Source organism: Diplotaxodon limnothrissa, linkage group LG1 (assembly GCF_057381915.1).
Source record: "Diplotaxodon limnothrissa isolate DT_005_m linkage group LG1, D_limnothrissa_male_GT1.1, whole genome shotgun sequence".
Classification (NCBI taxonomy): Eukaryota; Metazoa; Chordata; class Actinopteri; order Cichliformes; family Cichlidae; genus Diplotaxodon; species Diplotaxodon limnothrissa.
Window position 1 is genome coordinate 38,722,488 of NC_140596.1, and position 9,110 is coordinate 38,731,597.

Below are 9,110 nucleotides of genomic sequence, written 5' to 3' on the forward strand. Positions count from 1 at the left end.
TTTTCTTCTCATCCGTAAACTCTCTGCATACTCTTTCACTTGATTCAGTTTATTTTGAAAAGTCAACAGGATCTTGAGCTTTATTGTGAAAGGTTTACATGGAAAACAAACAAGCGGACAGCAGAGCCACGCAAACGCAACAATGACTAGCGCTTGTCGTCCATAGTGTGTTTATATTAAATATAAGAGAAAGAGAGAACTTTAATAAATTAATATAGCCAGTACAGTGACCATCAAAACCATGAAAAAATAATGCTGTAAACATTTTATTTTATGACACCACGAAACAAACGATAGCATAAAATGAAACGATAGACGTTTTTATATCATCGTCCAATATATATCGTTATATCGAACAGCCCCAGTAGCCAGTAACTAACTCAGTCCTTGGAGGCTACTGTACCTTATTTTTGTTTCTCACAAGACTGCACAGGTCCTGACGTGACAACTAAAATAACTGTTTATAAGAAACGCTAAGACTAATCTTGACTAACTAAAAAGTTAGTCCCGATTCTTCCTCCGAAGAGGAAGAATCGTGTTCCTCTGCCTTCTATGATTCTGGCCAATGTCCAATCTCTTAGAAACAAAACGGATGAATTACAAGGAAATGTGCTTCATCTACGGGAATACAGGGAGGCTTGTCTGATGGCGCTTACCAAGACGTGGCTGACCGATATGGACAGTGACACTTCACTGCAAATCAGCAGCTTTGGGACCCCTGTCAGATTGGATCGGAACTGTGGAGTAACACGCAAATCCCACGGAGGAGGGCTATGTTTGTATATCAACCAGGGCTGGTGTAATAACTTTACTGTGCCGGAGCGGTTGTGTCTTACCGACTTTCAGTATCTGTCAGGCCATTTTACTTACCGAGGGAGTTCCCTCAAATTTTTGTCACTGTTGTTTACATTCATCCTAAAGCTGACGTTAAAGTTGCTGCCGATGCCATTTTTAAAGTGGTACACAATCTGCAGACTCTCACTTATTCTTGGTGATTTTAACAATTGTAATCTTAAGAAATCACTGAACGATTTCTTTCAATATGTCACTTGTCCTACAAGGCAAAACAAAACGCTGGATTTGTGTTATGGACCAATTAAGGGGGCATATAAGTCTGTGGCTGGACCTGCGCTAGGTTCTTCGGATCACAATGTTATTCACCTCCTCCCTGCTTACAGATCTGTGATTAGGGGGGAGAAGGCCTGTGTGAAGCGGACTAATGTCTGGACAAAAGACAGTTGTGTTGCCCTTCAGGGGTGTTTTGATTGCACTGACTGGTCCTTGTTTCAAGAGAGCACTTCTGATTTGGATGAACTCACCGATGTGGTGTGTAGCTACGTCTCTTTTTGCAAAGACTCTGTGGTTCCAGTCAGAGAATTTAAGACTTTCCCTAATAACAAACCGTGGCTCTCTAAAGATATTAAGGATCTGATTCTTAAAAGGGAAATTGCTTTTAACGAGGGAGACGTTCCCACTATGAGAATATTGAGGAAGGAGGTGAGGGCTGCAATAAAGATCGCCAAGATGAGGTAAAGAAATAAGATTGAGGCAGAACTCAGCAGTAACAACCTCAAAAGAGCTTGGCTTGGTATGAAAACAATGGCAGGGCTACAGACGAAAGGTAAAAGTAATATTACTTTAGAGGGGTTTACCTCTGACAAACATCTGGCAGACAGTCTTAACAGTTTTTAACCTTCGTTTTGAGAACTTTGACTTCTAGGCAGACCAGCACACTGAGGGAAAAGACCATCACTCCCCCATCAATTTGTATTGATGAGAGGGGGTAGCTAATCTCTTTAGACACACTAAAAGTAAGAGTCCTGGACCTGACAACATCTGTGGACAGGTACTGAGAACTTGTGCTGATCAGCTGAGTGGGATTTTTCACTATATCTTCTCACTTTCTTTAGAGCTACAGACAGTACCTAAGATTTGGAAACATGCTGTCATTGTTCCTGTTGCTAAGGGCAGTTCTCCTAAGGCACTGAATGATTTTAGGCCTGTGGCTCTGACTTCTTTAGTGATGAAGACATTTGAGAAGATAATTAAGAAGGAGATTTTAATGTATGTTGAACACCATCTTGACCCCTTCCAGTTCGCCTGTAGAGCAGGGAGAGGTGTGGAGGATGCTGCTGTCACACTCCTGCATCTCTTGTATAAGCATCTTGAGGCCCCCCACCCACATGCAAGATTATTATTTGCTGACTTTTCATCGGCATTCAATACAATTCAACCCTTCTTACTTGCTGACAGGCTTTACAATCATTTCAAGCTTGACACTAGTCTGGTCGGCTGGGTGACAGACTTTCTGACTAATAGGTCACAATGCGTGATGGTGAATCATGTGTTTTCTGATGTGCTCTCCTCCTCTACTGCATCACCCCAGCATGCTGCCTCTCTGCCCTTCTGTTCATTCTGTACACGAGTGAGTGTTGCAGCAATTTCACGAACAGACACATCCTGAAGTTTGGTGATGACACAGTAATCGTCAGTCTTCTTGTGGGGGCGAGTCAGGCCATGGACAGGTTGTAGATGATTTTGTGAATTGGTGTGATGAGTCCTTCCTTTCACTTAACGTGTCAAAAACTAAAGACATGATTATTGATTTTAGGAAGTCCTCTTATAGCTCATCACCCACTATCATTAAAACTGCCGATATTGGGATCGTTGAGAGTTATAAATATCTAGGTGTGGTACTTGACCATAAACTGTGTTTTGAATCTCATGCTGATGCCACTACTAAAAAAGTTCAACAAAGACTGTTCTTTTTAAGGAAAATGAGATCTTTTAATGTCTCATCTGAGATGTTGTCCTTGTTTTATAGAAGTTTTATCGAATCTGTGATGTCCTTTTGTATCGCTGCCTGGTTTGGTAACCTGACGGTGAAGAATAAGAATCGGTTGGGACTTCTGCTAAAAACTGCTAGCAAAATTTCAGGGCTTGTCTCCTCAATGGCAAATAACTGCCCTTGGACTTTCTATCACTATTATTGTCATTATTATTTTATAGTATTGTTCTGTTTATTTATATCCTGCTGCTAAATTCAGTAAAATCATAATTCACGTCGGCAGTAATGACACCCGGTTACGCCAATCGGAGGTCACTAAAATCAATATTGAATCGGTGTGCAACTTTGCTAAAACAATGTCGGACTCTGTAGTTTTCTCTGGTCCCCTCCCCAATCAGACCAGGAGTGACATGTTTAGCCGCATGTTCTCCTTAAATTGCTGGCTGTCTGAGTGGTGTCCCAGAAACGATGTGGTCTTCATAGATAATTGGCAAACCTTCTGGAGGAAACCTGGTCTTGTTAGGAGAGACGGCATCCATCCCACTTTGGATGGAGCAGCTCTCATTTCTAGAAATATGGATTATTAAACCCCCCAAAATATGACTATCCAGAGTTGGGACCAAGAAGCAGAGTTGCAGTCTTACACGCCTCTCTGCAGCTTCTCTCCTCCTGCTACCCCCCCCCCCCCCCCCCCCCCCGAAAAACCCCCCATCTCCATAGAGACTGTGTCAGCTTCCAAAAAGACAAAAAACAAACTAAAACCAGCAACAAACAACTTAAACATAAACAATTACAAAGAAAGAACAACAAAGTATCCACATCTGAACCAAAGAGTAAAACAGTGAAATGTGGATTATTAAATATTAGGTCTCTCTCCTCCAAGTCTCTGTTAGTACATGACTTAATAATTGATCAACAAATTGATTTACTCTGCCTTACAGAAACCTGGTTGCAGCAGGATGATTATGTTAGTTTAAATGAATCAACACCCCGAGTCATTCTAACTACCAGAAACCTCGAAGCACAGGCCGAGGGGGCGGTGTGGCAGCAATTTTTCACACCAACCTGTTAATTAATGAAAGACCAAGACAGACTTTTAATTCATTTGAAAGCCTGATGCTTAACATTCTCCACCCCAGCTGTGAAACTCAGAAACCAGTCTTACTTGTTATCATCTATTGTCCACCTGGGCCTTACACAGAGTTTCTGTCTGATTTCTCAGACTTTATATCTGATTTAGTTCTGAGCTCAGATAAAATAATTATTGTGGGTGATTTTAACATCCATGTAGATGCTAAAAATGACAGCCTCAACATGGCATTTAATCTGTTATTAGACTCAATTGGCTTCTCTCAAAATGTAAAAGAACCCACCCACCACTTTAATCACACTCTAGATCTTGTTTTAACATATGGCATAGAAACTGAACATTTAACAGTGTTTCCTAAAAACCCTCTCCTGTCTGATCATTTCCTGATAACATTTACATTTACAATAATTGATTACACAGCGGTGGAGAGTAGACTTTATCAAAGTAGATGTCTTTCTGAAAGCGCTGTAACTAAGTTTAAGAATATAATCCACCCACTATTATCATCTTCAATGCCCTGTACCAACACAGAGCAGAGCAGCTATCTGAACGCTACCCCAACAGAGGTCGATTATCTTGTTAATAATTTCACCTCCTCACTACGTACGACTCTGGATACTGTAGCTCCTGTGAAAACTAAGGTCTCTAATCAGAAGTACCTGACTCCGTGGTATAATTCTCAAACACGTACCCTAAAGCAGATGACTCGTAATCTGGAGAGGAAATGGCGTGTCACAAATTTAGAGGATCATCATTTAGCCTGGAGAAAAAGTTTGCTGCTTTATAAGAAAGCCCTCCGCAAAGCCAGAACATCTTACTATTCATCACTGATTGAAGAAAATAAGAACAACCCCAGGTTTCTCTTCAGCACTGTAGCCAGGCTGACAAAAAGTCAGAGCTCTTTTGAGCCAACCATCCCTTTAACGTTAACTAGTAATGACTTCATGAACTTCTTCACAAATAAAATTTTTATCATTAGAGAAAAAATTACCAGTAATCATCCCACAGATGTAATATTATCTACAGCTACTCTTAGTACCATTGATGTTAAGTTAGACTCTTTTTCTCCAATTGATCTTTCTGAGTTAACTTCAATAATTACTTCCTCCAAACCTTCAACGTGTCTTTTAGACCCCATTCCTACAAAACTGCTCAAAGAAGTCCTGCCATTAATTAATTCTTCGATCTTAAATATGATCAACCTATCTCTAATAATCGGCTATGTACCACAGGCCTTCAAGCTGGCTGTAGTTAAACCTTTACTCAAAAAGCCATCTCTAGACCCAGCAGTCTTAGCTAATTATAGGCCAATCTCCAACCTTCCTTTCATATCAAAAATCCTTGAAAGAGTAGTTGTCAAACAGCTAACAGATCATCTGCAGAGGAATGGTTTATTTGAAGAGTTTCAGTCAGGTTTCAGAGCTCATCACAGCACAGAAACAGCTTTAGTGAAGGTTACAAATGATCTTCTTATGGCCTCTGACAGTGGACTCATCTCTGTGCTTGTCCTGCTAGACCTCAGTGCAGCGTTCGATACTGTTGACCATAATATCCTATTAGAGCGATTAGAACATGCTGTAGGTATTACAGGTACTGTGCTGCAGTGGTTTGTATCATATCTATCTAATAGACTCCAATTTGTGCATGTAAATGGAGAGTCCTCTTCACACACTGAGGCTAATTATGGAGTTCCACAGGGTTCAGTGCTAGGACCAATTCTGTTTACATTATACATGCTTCCCTTAGGCAGCATCATTAGAAGACATAGCATACATTTTCACTGCTATGCCGATGACACCCAGCTCTATCTGTCCATGAAGCCAGATAGCACACACCAATTAGTTAGACTGCAGGAATGTCTTAAAGACATAAAGACCTGGATGGCCGCTAACTTTCTGCTTCTTAATTCAGATAAAACTGAGGTTATTGTACTCGGCCCTGAAAATCTTAGAAATATGGTATCTAACCAGATTCTTACTCTGGATGGCATTACCTTGGCCTCCAGTAACGCTGTGAGGAACCTTGGAGTCATTTTTGACCAGGACATGTCCTTCAACGCACATATTAAACAAATATGTAAGACTGCTTTCTTCCATTTGCGCAACATCTCTAAAATTAGAAATATCCTGTCTCAGAGTGACGCTGAAAAACTAGTTCATGCATTTATTACTTCCAGGCTGGACGACTGTAACTCATTATTATCAGGATGTCCAAAAAACTCGCTGAAAAGCCTTCAACTAATCCAAAATGCTGCAGCAAGAGTCCTGACAGGGACTAGAAAGAGAGAGCATATTTCTCCTGTTTTGGCTTCCCTTCATTGGCTTCCTGTTAAATCCAGAATTGAATTCAAAATCCTGCTCCTCACATACAGTGGGGCAAAAAAGTATTTAGTCAGCCACCGATTGTGCAAGTTCCCCCACCTAAAATGATGACAGAGGTCAGTAATTTGCACCAGAGGTACACTTCAACTGTGAGAGACAGAATGTGAAAAAAAAAATCCATGAATCCACATGGTAGGATTTGTAAAGAATTTATTCGTAAATCAGGGTGGAAAATAAGTATTTGGTCAATAACAAAAATACAACTCAATACTTTGTAACATAACCTTTGTTGGAAATAACAGAGGTCAAACATTTACTATAGGTCTTTACCAGGTTTGCACACACAGTAGCTGGTATTTTGGCCCATTCCTCCATGCAGATCTTCTTGAGAGCAGTGATGTTTTGGGGCTGTCGCCAAGCAACACGGACTTTCAACTCCCGCCACAGATTTTCTATGGGGTTGAGGTCTGGAGACTGGCTACGCCACTCCAGGACTTTCAAATGCTTCTTACGGAGCCACTCCTTTGTTGCCCGGGCGGTGTGTTTTGGATCATTGTCATGTTGGAAGACCCAGCCTCGTTTCATCTTCAAAGTTCTCACTGATGGAAGGAGGTTTTGGCTCAAAATCTCACGATACATGGCCCCATTCATTCTGTCCTTAACACGGATCAGTCGTCCTGTCCCCTTGGCAGAAAAACAGCCCCATAGCATGATGTTTCCACCCCCATGCTTCACAGTAGGTATGGTGTTCTTGGGATGCAACTCAGTATTCTTCTTCCTCCAAACACGACGAGTTGAGTTTATACCAAAAAGTTCTACTTTGGTTTCATCTGACCACATGACATTCTCCCAATCCTCTGCTGTATCATCCATGTGCTCTCTGGCAAACTTCAGACGGGCCTGGACATGCACTGGCTTCAGCAGCGGAACACGTCTGGCACTGCGGGATTTGATTCCCTGCCGTTGTAGTGTGTTACTGATGGTGACCTTTGTTACTTTGGTCCCAGCTCTCTGCAGGTCATTCACCAGGTCCCCCCGTGTGGTTCTGGGATCTTTGCTCACCGTTCTCATGATCATTTTGACCCCACGGGATGAGATCTTGCGTGGAGCCCCAGATCGAGGGAGATTATCAGTGGTCTTGTATGTCTTCCATTTTCTGATGATTGCTCCCACAGTTGATTTCTTCACACCAAGCTGCTTGCCTATTGTAGATTCACTCTTCCCAGTCTGGTGCAGGTCTACAATACTTTTCCTGGTGTCCTTCGAAAGCTCTTTGGTCTTGGCCATGGCGGAGTTTGGAGTCTGACTGTTTGAGGCTGTGGACAGGTGTCTTTTATACAGATGATGAGTTCAAACAGGTGCCATTCATACAGGTAACGAGTGGGGGACAGAAAAGCTTCTTACAGAAGATGTTACAGGTCTGTGAGAGCCAGAGATTTTCCTTGTTTGAGGTGACCAAATACTTATTTTCCACCCTAATTTACGAATAAATTCTTTACAAATCCTACCATGTGAATTCATGGATTTTTTTTTCACATTCTGTCTCTCACAGTTGAAGTGTACCTCTGGTGCAAATTACTGACCTCTGTCATCATTTTAAGTGGGGGAACTTGCACAATCGGTGGCTGACTAAATACTTTTTTGCCCCACTGTACAAGGTCTTAAATAATCAGGCCCCATCTTATCTTAATGACCTTGTAGTACCATATCACCCTATTAGAGCACTTCGCTCTCGCTCTGCAGGCCTACTTGTTGTTCCTAGAGTATTTAAAAGTAGAATGGGAGGCAGAGCCTTCAGTTTTCAGGCCCCTCTTCTGTGGAACCAGCTTCCAGTTTGGATTCAGGAGACAGACACTATCTCTACTTTCAAGATTAGGCTTAAAACTTTCCTTTTTGTTAAAGCATATAGTTAGGGCTGGACCAGGTGATCCTGAATCCTCCCTTAGTTATGCTGCAATAGACTTAGGCTGCCGGGGGATTCCCATGATGCATTGAGTTTTTCCTTTCCAGTCACCTTTCTCACTCACTATGTATTAATAGACCTCTCTGCATTGAATCATATCTGTTATTAACCTCTGTCTCTCTTCCACAGCATGTCTTTTATCCTGTCTTCCTTCTCTCACCCCAACCGGTCGCAGCAGATGGCCGCCCCTCCCTGAGCCTGGTTCTGCCGGAGGTTTCTTCCTGTTAAAAGGGAGTTTTTCCTTCCCACTGTCGCCAAAGTGCTTGCTCATAGGGGGTCATATGATTGTTGGGTTTTTCTCTGTATCTATGAAGCGCCTTGAGGCGACTTTTGTTGTGATTTGGCGCTATATAAATAAAATTGAATTGAATTGAATTGCTAAACTAATTTCCCCTTGTGGGACAATAAAGAAATTGAATTGAATTGAATTAAAAATTAAAAATCCTGATTAGAGTTTGGTTTGTCCTGGTGAGTGATGTGCAACATGAAACAGACCAGAAACAGTGTATGTACATTTTAATAAATAAACTGGAAATTCAAGTTGTTTTCCACAAAATAACACTTCTGCAACATTCGTGCGTTTATAAATCGGTGCATTCGTTTAGGTGAAACCAGGCTGCCGTTAAGGTCAGATCTTAAATATCAGCTTATCACGTGGCTAAAAACTTAAACACAGCAGAATATAATTGGGTTACATGTTGATCTTCAAATCCAAGTGTTTAAAATGCACCGTGTTTGTAGAGTTCACATGTTGGCCCGGTCTTTTCATCTTCAAGTTAAAAACTCAAGGCTAGTGTCGTGATGCTGCTGTGACCTGGTTCTTCTGGTTTCTCTGTGCTGACTGACAGCTTGGCCCAAAATGACTCACATCTAAAGTTTGAAGTGTCAAACACAATAAAAGCAGCTTACAAAACACATGGCTAGCTACAGCAGATGAGCGCTACACCC